General features: G+C 39.7%; 1 protein-coding gene across 2 annotated transcripts in view; it reads left to right on the forward strand.

Annotated features, from left to right (window-relative positions):
- The window catches only part of numb (NUMB endocytic adaptor protein), a 40,852-nt gene that overhangs the window by 748 nt on the left and 30,291 nt on the right, over positions 1–9,813 (forward strand). The window lies entirely within an intron of this gene.

The following is a 9,813-nucleotide window of genomic DNA, read 5'->3' on the forward strand; positions in this document are numbered from 1 at the left end:
GTTGTTGTTGTTGTTGTTGTTGTTGTTGTTGTTGTTGTTGTTGTTGTTGTTGTTGTTGTTGTTGTTGTTGTTGTGTTTAGCTTCTTCCACAGTGACATCAGTGGTTTGTCTGATCATCACGTTATAACGAGCCTTTTTAAATGGCTGACTGAAGACCTTATATTTAGTTAATTTTGTTTACCTGAACTGAATTAGTTTGCTGCATCTGATTAAATGACCCCAACATAATTACAATAGCTTAATTGAACATTTATTAAACCTTTACACTGTAGAATAATAATTAAAAAAGAACTGAACACGCAAAGATCAGTTGTGTTTACAGGTGTAGTGAAATGCATTGAGTCAGATGGTACAGAGTTCAGCTTTGAGGTGGTATCTCACGCTGCCACGACTCTTGGGCAAACGGTGATTGTCTCCAGTTTGTGCTCTTGAAGGTTCTCAGTTTCATCTTGTAGGTCATAGATGCTCATGAACCTGTTGTTTATAATGACGTTTTCCTCTGAACTGTCACGTTGGACGTCTCTGACCAATCTCTGGAGCACAGAACCGTATTTTGATACCTGCAAGGGAGCTCTTCGCTGACGGAGAATATCTGAGGCAAATGCATCAGATTAAGCCGTAAATTTGGAGATGGCTCCCAAGGTGGGTACAAAGCAGACCGAGGCGTGTGTATGTGGGCAACAAAAATACTCTATGTCCAAGAATGCAGTATTGCAAGCGACACAATAGTATGCAGGACGTACCGGTAGTTTGAAACAAGTAGCCGTGCTTAAATGCAGCCTTGATGGTTACTTTGTCTCAGACGGATTTTAATGAGACTGCAACAGAAAATTCACTTAATTTCTCACAATTTTGAGTTTCCAACTAGTCTCCCAATACACTAATGACATGAGTTTGGTCTACGGTTAGGAAAAAGCAGATTTTTCCTTCCATGACAGAGTATGATTGGGTATATTCCACTGAACCCACAGTCTGTTAGCTGTTTGAGGGACAAGGAGAGCCTAGAGCAAGTGACTGAGCGAGGTGGGGGGAACTTGCGCCACTCATTTAGTCTGATCTCACAGGAAACGTTCTTTCTTCACAGCGAGCTGCGCATGTGAATACTGAGAAGTGGTGCAACCCAGGTAGATTAACCTGTTGTGCAATGACAGTGCAGTCAGAAGGAGTAGGTTTTTCCCTCTCAGACACCTGAGCTTCACATGTGGTGTAATCTCAGTCTTGCGATACCTGACTCAGGATAAAATGATGAGTATTTCTCTCTTTGAATCAGAGTGACCATCCCTTCTATTTATAAAGATGAATGAACCCAGCTTCTCTGATGCACACATCTACCAGTAAAAACCATTTTGATTTTAAATCATTTTAGAAGAACATGACTTGATATGAAAATTAAAAATAAGCAAGAAAATTATAAGGGTTGTACTAATAGGGATGCACAAATACCGTTGGGTATCGGTTCTGATACCGCAGTACATATACTGCTTTGCTGTAGTCTTGTTCAGCCCTGTAGTGGTGGAGTTCTTAGGTGTTTGTCCTGGTCCACACTCTTTATGGGTTGGTGGACATAATGCACCATAGTGTTGTTTGGTAACCACACAAGAACACCAGAAGAAGAAAATTGTGGTGAGATTATAATGTGAACAATGGGGACAAAGTAAAACTGACTTTAAATTCTCAGCAAATATGTCAAGAAGAGGGACAAATGGAGCACAAGGGGTTTAATAAAACATCTAAACATCTAGCAGGACGCCGAGTTCAAAGAGGTTTCTACCAGCAGCGGGGAGCGGCTGCAGTCTGTCAATAAAGAGGGAAGAGATGAATATCCCGACTCTGATGAGTTAGCTCGATAAGTAATTCCTCTGATTTTCAAACACAGTTATGGTATGAAGTGCTTGTGAGGCAGAGTGGGACAGAATCAGATTCACATATTTATCATCAATAATGTATTATTATGGACAGGAAAATCTAAATGTTGTCACTTGAGCAGAATATTCAAAGAGAACTATGTTTTGGTTTTAATTTCAGTGCACAGCTGAAAGTGTTTTTAAAGACAGATGAGAGCAAGTGCGTGAAGTAAATATTCATATTTAGTTTATTATTGTCTGTATTCTGTTTTTATTACTCTTAGTGCTTCTTCTGATTGTACGTCAGTAACTTGTATTGGTACTCTGTATCATCAAGTACTATTTGTTGTGAAAAAATGTATCATTGAGTCTCTTTGTGATACTATTTCATGTTCACAATCACAAAGACCGTCTGCACATGTTACATTTCTAAGCAGCTCTACGCTCACAGCTGACTGGGATCAGGTCCAACAGAGACACCCTGCAAGGATTCAACCACAGGGTTAGTTTTAAGAGCCGGGATCTCAAATGTGCAGCTGACCCCATTTCAACACAAGCAGCCTAAAATAGGCTGCGTGCAACAACAAAGTCTGCTTGAACTTGGCTTTGATGTGCCTTGTGTTATACTGCAGAGGAAGGCTGATGTTGGTCAGGATCCTTCCATGCAGCCAGTCACTTTGAGAAGAGATGCTTCTGCAGTTGACAAGAATAAAAAACACCACGGAGTTAAGGCAACCGATTTTCTGTGAAGACATTCAGAACCTTCCATGTTGAGTTTAGTAGACTTGGATGAGTTCTTTTCTGCGTAAGACCTCTAAGACAGCTGGACGCTTACAGTTTATTTAGATCTCAGGAAGAGAAATAGTTCAACAGTACTCAGATCTGTCGGTTCTTGTCCTGGTTCTTAGAAATGTTCTTTTAATGCATGCATTCCTGTTGTGTAACTTTAGTATTTTTGTAGTATTGTTGCACAGTTTTAGAAAAGCTTTTGTGAAATATTATTGATTAATAAGACGATATCAATTGTGATAAATCCACATTTTCCACACTCTTATCCTTCATCTCCATCATCTAAACCGTCATGAAGACCAGCGAGTCTGTTGGACTTACTGAATAAATAATTACCAATGGTCTGATATCGCTGTTTGTAAAATGTTGCATTTATGCTGTCCACACAAGAACAAAATGATGGCTTTTACCTTTTCTCACTCTGGAACCTGGTTTTTAAGGAAATAAAAGTTTCTTAAAACACTTTTTCCATGTGAACACAAATGCTATAACAACAAAACCTCTTTATTTAGCCACACTTCAGACATTTTCAATAATAATTTAACAATAATAAGAGATAACAGTAATTTTATCTTTAATTTCAATTCAATTTCAATTCAGTTTATTTATATAGCCACAATTCACAACAAAGTTGTTTCAGGGCCCTTTACAGGAACATTCACATACATAAAAGCATAATCTGATTCCTCATTCTGGACCAGCTGTTAGATGTGTGGATCCTGGCTGGAAGGTGTATGCAGTTGTTTCCTGTGGCTCCGGCTGAACGCTGAGAGTTCACAGGAGGGTTCAGAACACCAACTGTTGGTCCAAACAACGTTTAGAACAGAAGCTGCTGATGTTAGACCACCTGAGTGCAGGAATGATCTGAGGACATCCAGTGTCTCTTTGCTCTGTGATGCTCATTCATTTCCTGGATGAGACGTTTAATGAGACGTGATGACGAGTCCGCTCGCTGACTGCAGAAAACCAAACGGGTTCTTAAATCGACCCGGGTCCAGTGCCAACCCTGGACTAGAACTGGAACCTCTTTAGTAGAAAAACAGCCACTCAGAGGTGATGGGCTCCAGTTCTCTGTGGCTTCAACTTCTGGGTTTTGGTTCCGTTATGAGACATTTCAATGGTGAGGACGCTCACACAGACCTGCCAGAGGAGTTTATCTGCCGTATAGCTCGCCATTTAGAGTTATCAGTCGACAGTATTTAACATTGTCGACAGTATTTAACATTTTTCTAACTTTTTAGTCCAGTTTGCACAAAGTGTTTGATTCAGGACTCTGCATTTGGATGTTGGTTTCATTTTAGCTTAAAGAGTGAAATCTGAAGGGACTGTTATAAACAGAAGTGCCTATGGTTCATACAGTTTTTTTAATTTGTATTTTTTTATTCTTTACATTTCATAGAAGTCAGCTTTGTGTGTAACAGCAACATGTGATGCAATTAAATTTGTACCTTCCATCCATCCATCATTATCTTTTTCTGGTCGCGAGGATCACTGATGCCAATATCCAACAGTCACTGTGAGAGAGGATGGGGACGCCTGGACAGGTCTCCAGTCCATCACAGGGACGCCTGGACAGGTCTCCAGTCCATCACAGGGACGCCTGGACAGGTCTCCAGTCCATCACAGGGACGCCTGGACAGGTCTCCAGTCCATCACAGGATACATTTGTACCTATACTTTTGATAAAGGTGGGTTAGGGTTAGGTGGTTCTCATGTGTTTCTGTATTTTGATGCACCTTATTTGTCTTCAGCTTTGATTTAATCAGCTTGGCATGGACAGGAAGTTTTGACAACTTTGTGATCATTGTTGATTTGTGATCTTTTCGCAAGGTAAAAGTTAATGTCCTGTTAATGTTTTTATTGGTGTGGACTCTGTGTGGTGACTACACAGAAAACACAGTAGCTATCCGCATCAGACTAGCTTGTGTGTCTGTTTTTGTCATGAATCCTTGTCCCTGGCATGGAAGGAATGATGTTTCCCAGCACATGACACCTCTGCAGGCTTCATCCTATGTGTCTGTGTAATCTGTAGCTCCCATTCGTCACCTCCTGTCCTCACAGACAAATATCAACATTGGCACCAATTTCCACCACTGAGCTTGCAGAATGATGTTGATAGCAAAACATTAATTAAATCTGCTTATAACTCGTCTGAATATTGTCAGATGACATCTACCCAAAGAAAGTAGCTTAAATCAGCATAAAGGGGAGATTGTTCTACAATTCTTCCACGTTGTTTCACGTCGCCCCCCCCCCCCTCGTGCTTTAAGAATACCTTTCCTCTGACATGTTTGACTCTTCTGGCCTCTCTAAGCCCACTGCTTGTTGTGTAACTAACATGAGTTGGATCTGTATTCCTTTGGCTGTCGTTAGATAACTGGATTATGAGTTGGTTAAACGATCAGCAAGACAATGCTTTAGTAAGAGTCTTTCTTGTTGCAGTGTGGTGCGAGTTGTTGTTGCAAAGGTCGGATGAGCTGCTGTGCACAGCCGTGTTTTTTTTTTTTTTACAAGGAAGAGAAAACTTGCACAGCAGCCAAAGCTGAAGCTTTGCCTAATCGATAATGAAAGTTCCCTGGTGCAAGAAAGTCAATTATTAATGAGCTGAATATCATGTTCTGCCTCCAGTAGGTGGGCGTGTTTGTTTATGAGTTATGGCTCATTTGGTCAGAAACTGAGAAAGAATGAGTGAGGAAGGACGGTTTGAGTTGATTTGCTTTGGTCCACGATCCTCTCAAAGTGAAGGTGTTAAAGGGACGTCTGAGCAGCACATGCATGTTCAGTTTTTATATTGCATGTTGAAAACACAACAACCCTGTGTGTGTGTAAAAAGATCCAAACGATGTACAGTAGCAGCACTGCAGCATTCGTCAACCAGCATCCTGCAGAGAGGAATGTCTGGCTGGGGAGAGATCCACTGTGCTGAGTCGACGGGAGGCACGTCTGTTCAGCTTGTCAGTTTGCCCACCTTCATTCAGCGTTTCAGAGACCCACAGTCAGCTTCTGGCTACGTGAGCCGTGCTGACCAGGCCTTTGCCTGCTGGTCACTGAACCGTTGTTCCTGCTGCCCATTATCTCACAGTAATTGGTGCCTGGGCTCCGGCTGATCAAAAGTGTCCAGCTGATCATGGGGCTCTGGTAATTTTCCATTTTCTGTTGCTCTGGAGTCTTTGCCTACTTTCCTCTTCATCTGTCTCTGTCTGGTTGCTGAGGAAAAAATAAGACCTAAGTCTTCAGGCTTCATTATTTCTGGCGTTCTAACTAAAAGTGACAAAGCTGAGCAATACTTTTTTTTGTTGCCCTTTTAAAAAGATAAATTGTTAATAAAATTAAAACTTGCAGTTTAAACTTGAGTTTTCCATCATGAACTGGACCTTCAGTGTTGAGGCTTGCAGGTTTCTACACACCTTACTCGTACTGATTAACCTCCTCCATGTGCTGCTGGAAACCAGATATCATCTTGTTTTGTTTCCAGTTGGAGAGAAAAATCGAAAGTTGTGCATTAGGAGCATCCTGCCACCTGAGCGAGCTGCAGCCCCCCCATCGTATGAGAGGTGCAGGGAGAGGGTGGGCACAGCTCTGCTGCAGCTTCTCTAGGTTTTGTTGCTACATTATGACTGAGAACACACGAGGTGACACCAAAGAGTCGATCAGAAAAACACAAGAAGAGATTAGTTCGTTAAACTGTGAAGCTGTATGTGCGGAATCAAAATATCAAATATTAATTAAAATAACAATAATCAAACCACTCCTGTTTAGGTAAAATGTTTCTAAAGCACGATTATACTGTATCTGTACTAAACTCCAATAAAGCAGCTGAAAGCTTCCGGCTAAACTTGAGAGGAAGAATAAATAGAGGCTGCAGCATCATCTTCATCATTCAGTGAGTCAAACACAATAATTTTAAACTACGTTTAACTTGATAATTAAAAAATAAAGTTTTATTTTAATAAAGGAAGGACCATTCCTTTATTGTTAAATGAAAAAAAACTTTATTTTACTTGAAAACTGGAAGTTTTTAATTTCTAATTGATTTAAATCGTTGAGTTCTCTGTTGAACTGAAAACTTTTAGTTGTATTTTTGTTGAAATGTTTCACTGACATTTTTTTCATTTAATTATTTAACTTTTCTTAATCCGCCATACGATTAAACACTTTCAGGTCGTTACATTATGAAACATAGAATTTGGAAAAATAATAAAACAAATTTTGGTAGAAAAAAATTAATTTCATAGGACCCTATAATCAAATAAAAGTGCACTAGTAGTATTGCTTAATTTTTTTATACAATAACCTTCATTTGAATAATTACTAGGGGGTGTAACGGTACGCTAAAATCACAGTTCAGTTTCAAGGAGGGCTCGGTTCGGTTAATTTTCGGTACAAAAAAGGCCAAAATAAAGACTTACAAAATGTTTATTTTGAAAATATGCCAAGTAAACAAGTTCAGTCATTACAGACTTCTTAGCTGGAGGTGATCTGGTGGATGACGAAGACTCAGCTGCTATCATCTTCAGACTGCAATCAACATAGAGATTAAAAAAAGAAGAAGAGTGAATAAGATTATAATTTTAAATTTAAAAAGTTAATTAGATCACAATAATACAATAACATTACCTCTTCTTGCACGGTCATCGTCTGAGGTGGTTTAATATTCTCTCTCGCTCATCATCATCAGGGCAGGGCTTTAAATCTGGTCCAGGGCTTGTTGACAATATCAGTTTTAACTTTGTGTGTTACCTGTTGTTCTGTCTGTACAGCACTTTGGTTGGCCTTGTCGCTGTTTTAAGTGCTCTATAAATAAAATGGTATGGTATAGTAACTTTTTCATAAAGTGCTGCTACAACTTTTTGGCTGAAGTGTTGACGTGATGAATGTCTTAGCGGGGCTCAATAACTTTAAAGCCGGCACATCAACAACAGAGTACGGACGTAGATCCAGAGCTTTGCTTTGGACCGATCTGAATCACCTGATAAAGGTTGTTTTAAATGCTGCTGTTATCGGTCTTTGCACCAAGCTACGTTCACATTCAGATTATGTCGTTTCAAGTGCATTAACAAGTTAGACGTGTTGCCTGCTGCAGATCCAATCTCCGTGAAACAACGTCGACACACCGCTTTGGATTTGTTCACTTGTCTTTTAACAAGAAAGCTATAATGTTCCCAAACGGGAGACCGCGACGAGATGGCTTGTTCGTTGCCTGCTAGGCTGCTAATGCTGCGCGTGCTGTAAGATAATAGCACCGTGCTGAAACACGTGTAGGAACTTTAGTTCTGCGGCACATAATCTCTCATTAATAAAATTCAATGAGTGAAGAAATAACCAAAACGGTACGCACGTGGACTGAACCGAACAAATACACCCACATGTACCGTTGCACCACTATGGTGGTCAAGGCCACCATCGGCCACCCCCTGGCTCCTCCACTGCTCCTGATGCTTGATTTTATTTTTCTTCCACTCCAGGATCTGTCACTCTGCGCTGCCTCAGACAAGAAATAAAAAAATCCTCCCTCTGTTCTTCAGTGTAACTCCTACCTTCTTGAATATTTTGCACCAAAAACATTTGGGTTTACTTTCATTCCCTGTTTAATTCCAGTCCAGAGAAACACTCATGTCCAAAACTACAGACATTTACTAATCAAATCCCTCAGAGATGACGGATATCGGCGTGCTGCTTGTTTATCATGTTTTTAATATCTTGCAGCATAAACGTGTGCTAGTTGGATGGATCTGTGTGGAAGGTTCATGTTGGAACCTTCTTCTGTGCTGCTGCTGATTTTTTTAAGATGTGTTCAACAGTTTTGGTAGTAAAACAAGCTGAATGGATCTAAACAGTGGCCTTCAAAAATGACTTTAAACAGCTTCCAGCCATCAACAACCTTCCATTAGAAATTATTTCCATAAACATATTTCTACAGGTGAGTAAGAACAGCATGTGGGTGAACTTTGTCATCATGTAATCTGATCTTTACTGACGTTCCTGGAGTTAATGGTTCATCCTTAGTTGGACCAGACTATAAAATGGACCATGGTGGTACCAGTTTACTGATTAATTTCACCTCACCGGTAACACATTTTCATTCAGTCAGAACGATCACTCTGCCCAGAAACTCATTAGGTAAAAAAATTAAGATTTTTTTGCACAAAATCTTTTTTTTTTTTTTACCATTTTGTGGATTTCACATCATGTAATCACATTTTTCACTTATGGATTTGTAGTTTTAACAATTACACAACAGGGTTCACAATTTTAATAATATTAACACATTTTAGCCGAACTGGAAGTATTTTTAATTGAACAATATACCCAACACACACAGGTGTTCTGTAAAGTAAATAATTCACTTTTAAGTTGAAAAATCCCTCAATATTTTCAAGTTCAAACCTAAAACTTAATGTAAAATAATTGTTTTATAGGTGATTTGATTCCCTGATATAGAGGAGGGGTGTTGTTTTCTCCCAGAGACTTTTATTTTTGTAACTGGACAGTTTTCAGCCTGATGGAGACAAAGTTTTGTCTAAAACAGGCCTAGTTTAATTATTTTTATAACAGAATGGGCTCCGGTCTCTACTGCTGCCGTGCTAAGCTAAAGTTAGCCGTTTTGATCCGATTGCTCAGTCGACACATTATTTGGGGGGCTGTAGTGAAATACATGCTGAAAACTCACTGAGATGTTCTTGGATATTGTTTAAATTTTGAGTTAAATGTTGTAATTTGTGGACGCCTGCAGCCCTCAGTAACCTGTGCATCCTAGGGCCCCGGTTTTAAAATCGAGCTTCAGTGTTGTTTTTTGAAATTGTCTTTTTGTTTTGCTTCAGCTGCATGATAAATCTGATTTTTAATTAAGTTTTGACAAGCACCCGGTCAGAACACAGAGCAAGATCCAAGTTTGTGCAAAAACAATTCTAAAGTCTGTATCCAGCAGGACCTGGTCTCCTTCGCAACTTGTCTCTCAGTGGATCGCTTTTTAGGTTTTAATTTTAATTTTTTTCCTTTTATGGATCTTAATTTAAAATGTTTTATAATAATTCATTGTGTTTTACCTTCTGGTCTACATGTAGTCATGACATGTCTGTTCACCCAGCAGGAAGTTCCTGTTCCTTCTCTGCTCATGCTGTTGGACTGACACAACACACACACACACACACACACACACACACACACACACACACACACA

The sequence above is a fragment of the Nematolebias whitei genome, chromosome 21 (assembly GCF_014905685.2).
Source record: "Nematolebias whitei isolate Nwh7 chromosome 21, NemWhi1, whole genome shotgun sequence".
NCBI classification, from domain to species: Eukaryota; Metazoa; Chordata; class Actinopteri; order Cyprinodontiformes; family Rivulidae; genus Nematolebias; species Nematolebias whitei.